The 12,500-nt window shown below is 38.8% G+C and overlaps 1 long non-coding RNA gene across 1 annotated transcript in view; it reads right to left on the bottom strand.

Moving 5' to 3' along the window:
• The window catches only part of LOC143034902 (uncharacterized), a 93,370-nt gene that overhangs the window by 31,831 nt on the left and 49,039 nt on the right, over positions 1 to 12,500 (bottom strand). The gene's annotated exons all lie outside the window — the stretch shown is intronic.

The following is a 12,500-nucleotide window of genomic DNA, read 5'->3' as shown; positions in this document are numbered from 1 at the left end:
TTCACCCTTAAAACTACAATAATTATGATAATAATAACAATAAGAATAATAAAAGAAAAATAATGATAATGATAATGACAATAATGATAATAACAATAACTGTGGATGGGTCCATGACTTTTCGTCGCCGTCTTTTCGTCGCCGGACTTTTCGTCGCCGACGTTTCGTCGCCGGACATTTCGTCGCCGCGACTTTTCGTCGCCGGACGTTTCGTCGCCGCGACATTTCGTCCCCGCGACTTTTCGTCGCCGGTCTTTTCGTCGCCGGACTTTTCGTCGCCCCAAGCATAAATTGTATGCAAAGATTGACAATATTTGAAATATAAAATAATTGAAATATAAAATTGGAAATATATGATTTAATGCCAAATTCAATATACTTCTTCTGATTGATCTTGATGTGATTATTGGTAGTAGCGTCTGTCCAGTCACTTTTTTTCTAGTAATAATCACATAATCGTATTATTTATTATTATTACATTGGTCACCTAATATTATTGATAGTGAAAATTCTTACGGAATTATAAGACTATCAATGATTAACTAGTTGTTAAATTTGTAATTTGTAATTCGTCTGAGATGTATAGCTATTTGCCACACTCATATTATTGCATTGGGAGTAGGAATATAAGTACAAGTATGACATTAAATCATATATTTCCAATTGTCAATCTTTGCATACAATTTATGTTTGGGGCGACGAAAAGTCCGGCGACGAAAAGACCGGCGACGAAAAGTCGCGGGGACGAAATGTCGCGGCGACGAAACGTCCGGCGACGAAAAGTCGCGGCGACGAAACGTCCGGCGACGAAAAGTCGGCGACGAAAAGACGGCGACGAAAAGTCGTGCACCCACTGTGGATAGGAGGTAAAGGGAACACGGGCTCAGGGAAATACTTTTATTCCTGACTTGTTTCGTCTGAGTGGCTTCTTCAGAGGAACATAGTTTGAAGTCAAGTTGGTCGATATATATGGCAAAAGAAGGAACGTGGCAAAGTGTCAGGTTGGTCCCCCACTCGACCTCATCTGTCGGTGTGACGGGCTAACACAGCGGGTGGACCAATTATCCGCCTGTTGTTCGCGTGGCTGAAATGTCCGTTTGGATCAAGGGCTCTGTGTTTATTATTCAAGACGACAAAGTGTGCTGCTGCTTTAGCCCATATCAAATCCCCAGTCCTCTTATTAGTGTTATCATGGATGTTAATGAAAACGGACTCCATCGCTTTTCTTTCCTGCCGTGTAATGTTATGCATGAGAATTTTTGCCTGGTCCCATTTTGGTAGATGGCCTCTTTCGTCGACATGGTTAACTATTGCACTACTATCCCTGTGGTGTCTTACATCTGCTCGGTGTTCTTTTAATCTGGTGTCTAAGCCTCTGCTAGTTTCACCGATGTATTTTCTGTCACATCCACCACACAGGATTTCGTATACTACGCTGTTTATATTTAAGGTTGGGTCTTTTTTCTTGATTAAAAGGTCCTTTACTTTCGTACCTATGGAAGTCGCAAGACGAATGTTGGAGGACGATAAGATTTTGTCTAGGTCTCTCGTTATATTGGATTTGGGACCACCCATTACTTAGTATTGGACTTTTCTCTTTTGTTGCGTAGTATACTACCAGCCTTCTCCTCCAGGATGCAAAGTAATCCTCTGGGGTATTTGAGCCCTTCAAAAGTTGTTTTAATCATTTTAATTTCATCCGCTAGAAACTCGCTACTGCAAATACGAAATGCTCTTAAGAACAGGCCTATCACCACACCAGTCTTTGTCCTCTTATCATGTGCACTGTGGTAATGAATGAAGTCATTTTTATTCGTCGGTTTCCTGTAAACTTTAAATTTAACGCCACATCCTGATCTTATTGATACGGTGTCTAGAAAAGATAGTTGTCCGTCTATCTCACTTTTGATCGTGAATTGATGTTAGAATTCACACTATTTAGATTAGATAATAAGTTTTCAATTTTAGTATTGTAGTGGGTAATCACTAAAACATCGTCCACGTATCTTAGCCATACAGTATTTTCAGATATCATGCGGAGAATTTTTTTTTTTTCTAACATCTCCATATATAGTGAGGCCATAACTGCACTGAGGGGAGAACCCATCGCTAAACCTGCATGTTGGCGGTATTCTTCACCGTTAAATTCACAAGCACCGAACCTGACGCACATGGATAATAATTTCTTGTAATCGCGTTTTTACACGGGTAAATCATTATCCTCGAACATTTCCAGTACTTCCTCAACTGCTTCTAGGGCACTATCAATTGAGACGTTCGTAAAAAGACTTTTCACATCAAAACTCACCAATTTCTTGGCCCTGAAATTCACTGTAACCTCTCTTTAAGATCTGATGAATTCCGAAGATGTGCCTGGCTCAGTCTACCCAAAGCCGCGGAAAGAGGGGCGGCTAGAATTTTGGCTAGTCGGTGTGGTGCACTGCCATGTGCGTCAGGTGTGGTACACTATCCATGCGCGTCAGGTTCGGTGCTTGTGAATTTAACGCTGAAGAATACCGCCAACGATCTTCGCGTTCTACGAAGCAAGCTGCTCTGGCCAGGGTTCGAATCCCAGTAGGAGAATTTATTTCCAAATGTCAAAATGACACAAACACTTGTCGGAAGACTAGCCTGCATAAAGGATTTGATGAAATACAGTACATACCACGTTCCACCCGAGTGCCCTTGGCAGAATGATTAGTCCGTGAACTAATTCGTTCTGTTTTGAAGGGTCGAGGTGGCGTGACGGTACGATCTTCGCCTTCCCCAAAGCAAGCCGCTCTGGCGAGGGTTCGAATCCCAGTAGGAGAGTTTATTTCCAAATGTCAAAATGACACAAACATATATATATATATATATATATATATATATATATATATATATATATATATATATATATATATGCGTAAGTAACCGCTAGGAGAATTAAACTAACGTAGCAGAGCGCTTTCGTATAATTACATCTGCACTGAAGATGTAATTATACGAAAGCGCTCTGCTTCGTTAGTTTACTTTTCCTAGTGGTTACTTACGCATTTGTGAACACACGCTCCTAGTGTTTTTAGTGCATATATACACACATATATATATATATATATATATAGATATCTATATATATATATCTATATATACAAATATATATATGTATATCAATCAAATCAGCCATCCTGATTCCGCTGCTGAACAAAGGCCTCCTTCATAGCATTCCATGAATCACACGACCGTGCCATCCTCTGCCACGTCACTCCTGCAAACTTATCGATTTCGTCTCTCCACCTTCTGTCTAGTCTCCCTCTTCCACGCTTCCTATCTCGCGGCGTCCACTCAGGAACACACTTGCTCCATCGCTCATCAGGCGTTCTCACTAACTTACCTGCCCAATTTTATTTCCTCTCTTTTACTGCCTCCACAATATCTTTCACTCTAGTCTGCTCTCTCACCCAGCTTGCTCTCTCTCGGTCTCTCAATGTTATTTCCGTCATTGATCTCTCCATTCTCCTCTGTGCAGTCCTTAGCTTTGTTTCCATCGCCCTCGTCAGCTTCAAAGTCTCACACCCGTAGATTATTGCTGGTAGAATGTATTGATTGTAAACTTTACGTTATAAACATAAAGGTAGAGAGCCTCTCAGGATCTTATTATACTTATCAAACATTTTACAACCAATTGTAATGCGCCCTTTTATTTCATTATCATGATCTCTTGTCACCTTCACTATCTGGTCTAAATAATTATACTCTTCAACTTCCTCAAGACTCATCATCAATTACAATCTCTGTTTTGAAGTTTCGTGTTGAACATTACTTTGGTTTTACTCTTATTCATTTTTAAACCTACTTTGATACTTTCTTTGTTCAGATCACTCAGCATATCTTGCAAGTCTTCTGATTTTTCTGAAGTAAGAATAATGCCATCCGCAAATCTTAGGTGGTTCAAATATTCGCCATTAATCTTCAAACCTTTCTCTTCCCAACTCAACCTTCTGAAAATATCTTCCAAACAAGCTGTAAATAATTTGGGTGAAATTGTATCGCCTTGCCGTACTCCTTTCTCGATCTTGATCTCTTATGTATCTCTATGTAGTCGAATCATAGCGGTACCTTTCGCATAAATCCTTTCTAGAACTCTTACGATCTGTTCGTTTGTACCTTGTTTGCGTAGTGAGTTCAGTATTGCTATTTGTTCTACCGAGTCAAAGATCTTCTCGTAATTTACAAAAGCTAAACACAGAGGTATATTGTATTCTGTCGTTTTCTCGATTAGTTGGTTTATCGCCTGCAAATGGTCTAGAGTCGAATATCTGCTCATAAAGCCTTCCTGTTCTCTCGGTTGGTTTCCATCTAAAACTTTACTTAGTCTATTTGTAAGGATCTTGGAGAATACTTTATATACATTTGATAGCAAGCTAATCGGTCGATAGTTACTAAGGTCTTTCTGGTCTCCTTTTTTATGAGGCAAAATTACTATAGCATTACACCACGATTCAGGAACGTTTTCTTGACGTAAGCACTCGGTGTACAACTCAGCTAATTTAACATGAATTAATTTATCTGCGTCTTTCAACAGATCATAGTTTTTAGAGCAAATTGTACTTCTTCCTTTGGAATCTCTGGTGCATTACTAACGTCTACACATGAATTTACTGACTCAACTTTGGTCTTCGACGAGTAAAGCTCCTGGTAAAAGAAATTCTTTTACTCTTTTTACCATTTTGTTTCTACATTTAATTATTTCTCCATTTCTACCTTTCAAACATATCATTTGCTGTCTTCCTAAAGCATGTCTGCGCTCGGTCACTTTAATACTTTTACCTTTTCGAATAGTTTCCTTTATTCCATCCATGTTTCTCTTTCTTTTCTCTGATCTCTGCCTTTTGTTGATAAACTTGTTTAGTTTTACTCTGTCTATTTCGTCTATCCTGCTTTTAATCTCCATGGTCCTTCTTCTTTTAATTAGGTCATTTGTAGCTTTGGAGTATTTCTTTTCACTAGTGTTTTTGTACTTCCTACTTTCTCTGCCGATTCCCTAATGATATTCACTAAATTCAAATTAGTATCATCCACGGCATCCTTGTTAGTTCTTAGAGCTTCGAATCTATTTTTAGTTTCTAACTGAAATTTCTTCTTACTATCCTTAATCTTTGCAAGGCTTATTTTCTTTTTAAAAACTAGTTTATTTCTCTCGGCTCTGAAATTGAATTTAGCTGTGCAACCTACCATTCTATGGTCAATACCTATGTTGACTTTATTTATCACCGTAACATTGTTAACGCTTTTGCTCTCATCTCCCAATATGAAGTCTATTTCGTTTTTTGTTGTTCCATTTGGATTTCTCCACGTCCATTTACGACCTACACGCTTTTGGAAGAAAGTGTTTATTATCCTCATATTGTAGTTCTCTGCAAAATTTACTAACATCTCAACTCTGTCATTTCTTTTTTCACCTACTCCAAACTTCCCAATGTACGTCTCATCTCCCATCTTCTTCCCTATTTTAGCATTAAGGTCGCCTATTACCAACATGTACTTACTTTTTTCTTGATCCATTACCTGACTTAGATCATCATACAACGACTCAATTTCATCGTCTGAACTCTGTGAAGTTGGTGCATAGACCTGAACTATTTTAGAGTGTATCTTTTGCACAGCCTAATCACAATTCAAGCTACCTTGTCCGAAAAACTACTGAATTTGACTACGTTACCAGCAACCTCTCGGTTGATCAAAAATCCTATTCCACTAGATCTTTCTTTGTCCTTACCTCTATAGTACAACAGGTGGTGACCATCTTGTAACTGTCTCAATTTTTCTTCAGTTCTTCGGACTTCGCTTAGTCCTACGATGCCCCACTTGATGTTGTCTAGTTCTTCCATTAAACTCTCCAGCCTGTGGTCTTCTGAGAGAGTTCTTACGTTGTAAGTATAGATCTTCATTTTCTTCATGCTATTTAATGTCCAAGACTTGGATCTGCTTGGACAGTGCTTACTCACATTCGGTGGCACACTGCCCGTAAGCACACAAGGCAATGCGGTTGGACCTTTAGGAGACGATGATCCAACAGGAACGCCCGGTTTTCTTTTGGTTGTGCTATTCATATTGGCTATAAAGGGGTTGGCAGTAATCTCACCTCCTTGCCAACTGGTTTCTGGTGAGATATTTCTTTGGCGATACCTTATTCATTACATTCGGTGAAGACCTATATCTATAGGGTGCCCAATGGTTCACGCTGTCATTATGATGGTACCCCATATATCTATGAGGACTTTCATGTTTGCCATCATGTTTGCCAGTTAGCAGTGGGTGCTACGACTGTGTGTTTGAGCTGCTCTTTGTCTGTGTGTGTGTGTGTGTGTGTGTGTGTGTGTGTGTGTGTGTGTGTGTGTGTGTGTGTGTGTGTGTGTGTGTGTGTGTGTGTGTGTGTGTGTGCGCGTGTGTGTGCGTGTGTGTGTGTGCGTGTGTGTGTGTGTGTGTGTGTGTGTGCGTGTGTGTGTGTGTGTGTGTATGTGTAGTTTATATATGCATATATGTAGACATACGTATACTCGCATGTGTAAGTAGATGTATACGTAAATTTAAACGTACATGAACATAAACGTATGCGCGCGCGCGCACTCGTGCGTGTGTATATCTGTGTTTGGATTTTCTGTACTTGGTGGATGTCCCTCTCGCCGGGCCCGCCTTTCCTCTTTTGTAGAAACCCGAATGACAACATTCGAGTTCTTCTACCTGCCGGGTGGATCGACGTCTCGATCCTTTTGGTGGTCGGCTAGGGATCCTTCAGGAGCAAGACCTTGCCCCAGGATCCCTTCTCCCGTGGCCCAGTTCGTGACACTGGCCATCGGGAGCTTCCTCCTCGTCTTGGTCAAGGACCCCCGGCTGAGGAGGAAGAGTCCTGTCTTCGGGAAGACGGCTTCGGCAGTGTCTGCAAAGTCACGGCCGAACCTGACAGGACGTGGCACTGTGCCACCGTTGCGTACACGGAGTGTGCGCAAAGGTGGTCGCAACTGCCCATATTCTATGGGTATGTTGCATTCTAAGCTCGGCCTTCCACGGTCTCGACGCCGGTGCCACACGTGATGCACCTGGACATGGAAGGAGGATTCACTCCCGGAGGAATCATCAGGAGCCACGTGCTCCTTCGCGTCCTCCTTGTCGTCGTTCCAGGACTCCTGCTGGTCTTGATGGCACTAAATTAGACTCAGCACCCTGCCTCCACGCACCGGAAAATGAGAAACCACGCAAAAAAAAAAAAAAAAAAAAGCAATGTCAATTGCGGCAAGCCTTTTTTTGTTTTGTTTTAAGGATTACGTAAGGACGCCTCCCCACCTGATCAGGACTGTCGGGAACCAACAAAGCGACAAGCGGGGCCCAAGCCCCGAACTCATGACCGCCTCGTTGGCACTAAACCACGTGATGTACTTCTGCCTACAAAACAAGAGGCCTTTACTGGGGACGACAGAAGAGGAAGGTTCTGAGCTTTCCTCCGACGTCCACAATATTGACCTCCGCAGGGAGACAGAGGACCTCAAAGCGGAGACGCGCCACGAAGAAGACACAGACACGTGAAGCTCCAGCTGGACAGCCGAGTTCGAAATGAATTCAGAAGATCGCCAAGGATGAGGAGCGTGTCCCGACCTGTCCAAATTGCGTCCGAGGAGTGCCACACAAGAGTGCCACAGGACGAAGGCACTGGACGTCCTGACCCCATGCAACAGGTCGGGTCATCCTCCCATTTCCCAACAACATGTACGGAGACTCAGTCTTTCCAGTGTAAGACCAAGGAGCGGCTTGAAGGAGCTCTTTCAGAAATCCCAACCACACTCTCAGGGTCTTTCGTCTAAAGGAAATACGAAAATACATAAAAGATAATGTATAAAACAGAAGATGAAAGACTTAAAATCTAAACGGAAATCAACTTCGAGTAGAATATTGAATAAACATAAAATGAGAAAGCACACAGATGAAGTGAAGTTTATCAACGAAAATGAACAAATGATAAAAAAAATAAACTGATAAATCGACGAAAATAAAATAGAAAATAAAACAAAATAGACAAACAAAAGTAACAAATAAAGATCAACAAAATACGGCAAAGCATTAAATAGAATTGATAAGTAGATAAACTTATGATTAGATCAAACTTTTCGAACCCCACCTCTTACCAGGAGGCTAGGGCGGTGCCCCTTACAGAGGACTTTGTAGCGTGGAATTTAATGAACCATGCCCTTGGTCCAACTCGCCGGTGGCCACCTCGAACCCCAATCACCTCGGCCTCTGTCACAAATAGCGACGCACTAAACCGCTCGGCCGGCGAGTCACTGATAAACTCGAAAAAAATAATATATATATATATATATATATATATATATATATAAGTATATATATATATATATATATATATATATATAAGTATATATATATATATGTATATACAAATAATTTAGAAAAGAATAACAGGAAAACAAATAATAAAAAGCAAAAGAAAAGATAACAAATGATAAGAAATGATAGATAATGAAAATGAAAAATTATTTAAAGATAAAGAAGACGAGCAAATAAAATTAACATAAACAAAATGAAAATGAATAATAATGTCGATCAATGAATTAATGTATGAATTTAAATAGACAAAACTAAACTAATGAAATATAATCAAGAAAACAGAAACAATAAAATAGAAAACAGAAAAATAAAACTAAAGATTAAACAAATGAATAAATACATAGGAATATATTACTATGGAAATAAGAAAACAGAACAAAATAGATAATATAAAGTACAAACTATGATATTTGAAAGAAATTAATAGAAGAACAATTGAAAAAATATTTGAAGTTTTCTGATGAAGCCTCGTTTCATTACAGGCGTTTCCCTCAGTTGAATAGTCTTCTCCAGCTTGACGCAATTGTGCCTTTGGGTCAAAGAAACCTTTTTTTTTTTTTATTCAGACCCTTTCCAAACGGAAATCTTCTATATCAAATCACAATTTCCACCATCTTACAAGAGCGATGAAGTCATAAAAAATATCGCCTAAAGAAATATCGAGCCTACTGATGAAAAGAACAGACAATTATAACATTGACCCTACTGATGAAAACAACGAAGCGAAATTATCTGTGCACTATGAAAGCAAGAAAACACATGTCACCCACCCACCCTCCAAATGGTGAGCTCTTTACCAAACAAGATCTTCATTGGTCGGTCTTGGTCTCTCTCTCGGTCTCTCTCTCGGTCTCCTCCTTGGTCTCTCTCTCGGTCTCTTCCTTGGTCTCTCTCGGTCTCTCTCGGTCTCTCTCTCTTTCTCTCTCGGTCTCTCTCGGACTCTCTCTCTCTCTCTCTCTTCTTTATTCCTCTCTTGTACTTTCATCTCTTCTCTCCCACTCAGTCTATCTTTCTCCCCAACTCCCTCTACTTCTCGATACATGCATACATACATACATACATACATATATACATACGTGACCGGACGTTTCGTCGCCGGACAATTCGTCGCCGGACAATTCGTCGAAAGACATTTCGTCGAACATACATATCGTCGCCGGACGATTCGTCGAATGGATGTTTCGTCGAATGGATGTTTCTTCGAACAGCCTTTTCGTCGAAAGAGTGTTAAACAGGCAACCAGGTATTTATGTAAATATTTGATAATAAATTATACTATTTGCCAAAAATACTTTTAAATATATAATGACTATATTTCCACATCTTGAAGGAAATTTTTTAACATTCTCAAAAAGATATTTATTAATTAGACATTCTACATCTATTCTTGAGGTAATTATTTCAAGATATGAATGATAATAAGGGGATAAATTATGATATCAGTACAATTTGATATGTTTAAAGCAGCTGGATATCAGCTGCGTTGTCCATCCGCAGTTGACATTTGCTCACTCTTTTGAATATATAATGACCATATTCCCACATCTTGAAGGACATTTTTCAACATTCTCAAAAAGATATTTATTAATTAGACATTCCACATCTATTCTTGAGGTAATTATTTCAAGATATGAATGATAATAAGGTGATGAATGATGAAAAATCACAGATGGGAACAAAATAACAGACGAACTTAGGGTTTCATTAAGAGGGGAGAGATTTGTTTTAGTCGAAGAGGAAGATATATATATATATATATATATATATATATATATATACGTGACCGGACGTTTCGTCGCCGGACAATTCGTCGACAGACATTTCAACCCCCCCTCCTCCTCCTCCCCTACCTTTCTCCCTCCCCTCTTTCCCCGTTCCCCCTATTCCTCTTATTTAATCATGTGTATCACAACTATATACCTGAAAAAGCTGTAAAAAGCGAAACGTCGTGCTCCTCTCACTGGTAACCACACCTTGTTATTAGTTTATAAATCTATCTAATATAAGATTTATATAAACTTTAAGATTATTAGTATATTAATGTAAATATTTTTGTAAACTTTTGAAACTATTTTAAAATATTTTAGTCAAATAGTATATGTGTTGGTACATTTGATATGGTTTATAACGTATGTATATCGTTTTTAGCTTCTTGATGATGCCGTGTTGTCGTATATATGTATATATATATATATATATATATATATATATATATATATATATATGTATATATATATATATATATATATATACATATAATTTCTTTTTAATAAGATGGAGTTCACTGTTACTAAACGTGGTTGAAGGAAACTACTGTAAAATGGGTATGCTTATACAGTTGACAAAATGAGGGATAGCATTACCTATTGGAAATGCGAAGAAAGAGGGAGATGTGGAGGGCGACTTAAGACAGTGAATGATATACTACAAGGTGCTCCACTGCCACATTCTCACCGACCAGATGCCAGTAGAACTGTGGTACTCAAGACAGTATAGAAGATGAAGGAAAGAGCCTATAATACTGCATATCTGATTTTCCCTTGGAAGTCACTGGATCTCTTTCCAAAAAAGAAAGTCTTGGCAGAATGATTAGAAGACAAAGAAAATTCACAGATGGGAACAAAATAACAGACGAACTTAGGGTTTCGTTAAGAGGGGAGAGATTTGTTTTAGTCGAGGAGGAAGATATCGTTTTAATGGCAACCGACACTAATCTCGATTTATTAGCAAAAAGTATGCACTGGTTTTGCGACGGTACGTTCGATAGTGCTCCTGACAACCATCAACTCTATACCATCCATGCTCTCCTTGGGGAAAATCATACTGTTCCACTTGTATACTCCATTACGAAATCTAAAACTCAAGAAACATATGATACGATATTTTCTAAACTTAAAGAAACGCGTGTTATGGAGCCTAAGTATATTGTATTCTGTCGTTTTCTCGATTAGTTGGTTCATCGCCTGAAAATGGTCTAGAGTCGAATATCTGCTCATAAAGCCTGCCTATTCTCTCAGTTGGTTTCCATCTAAAACTTGACTTAGTCTATTTGTAAGGATCTTGGAGAATACTTTATACAGATTTGATAGCAAACTAATCGGCCGATAATTGCTAAGGTCTTTCTGGTCTCCTTTTTTATGAGGTAAAATTTCTATAGCATTTCACCACGATTCATGAATGCTTTCTTGACGTAAGCACTGGTTGTACAACTGAGCTAACTTAACATGAACTTCTTTCCCTGCGTCTTTCAAAAGATCTGTCGATATACCACCTTCCCCAGGTGTTTTTCCAAGTTTCATATTTTTAGAGCAAATTCTACTTCTTCTTTTGTAATCTCTGGTACACTACTAACGTCTGCGGATTAAATTACTGACTCAACTACGGTCTTCGGCGAGTAAAGCTCTTAGCAAAATTCTTCTACTCTTTTTACCATTCTGTCTCTGCATTTAATGATCTCTCTTCCTATCTTTCAAAAATATTATTTGCTGTCTTCCTAAAGCATGTCTGCGCTCGGTCTCTTTAGTACTATTACTTTTCTGAATAGTTTCTTTTATTTCATCCATGTTTTTCTTTTCTGTGATCTCTGCCTTTTGTTGATAAACTTGTTTAGTTCTACTCTTTCTACTTTGTCTCTCCTGCTTTTAATTTTCATGGTTCTTCTTTTGATTAGGTAATTTGTAGCTTTGGAGTATTTGTTTTCTCTAATACTTTTTGTATTTCCTACTTTCTCTGTCGATTCCCTAATGATATTCACTAAAATCAAATTCATATCTTCAACGGTGTCCTTGTTTGATTTTAGAGCTTCGAATCTATTTTTAGTTTCTAACTGAAATTTCTCATTACTATCCTTAATATTTGCAAGGCTGGTTTTCTTTTTTAAAACTGGTTTATTTTTCTCGGCTCTGAAATTGAATTTAACAGTGGATCCTTCGGTCACTACCTATGTTGACTTTATTTATCACCGTAACATTGTTAACGCTTTTGCTCTCATCTCCCAATATGAAGTCTATTTCGTTTTTTGTTGTTCCATTTGGATTTCTCCACGTCCATTTACGACCTACACGCTTTTGGAAGAAAGTGATCATTATCCTCATATTGTAGTTCTCTGAAAATTTACTAAC

The sequence above is a fragment of the Oratosquilla oratoria genome, chromosome 18 (assembly GCF_046742065.1).
Source record: "Oratosquilla oratoria isolate Oo_2021 chromosome 18, ASM4674206v1, whole genome shotgun sequence".
Taxonomy (NCBI): domain Eukaryota; kingdom Metazoa; phylum Arthropoda; class Malacostraca; order Stomatopoda; family Squillidae; genus Oratosquilla; species Oratosquilla oratoria.
The sequence above is the reverse complement of the archived record's forward strand: the minus strand, read 5'-3'. Positions and strand labels throughout refer to the sequence as shown.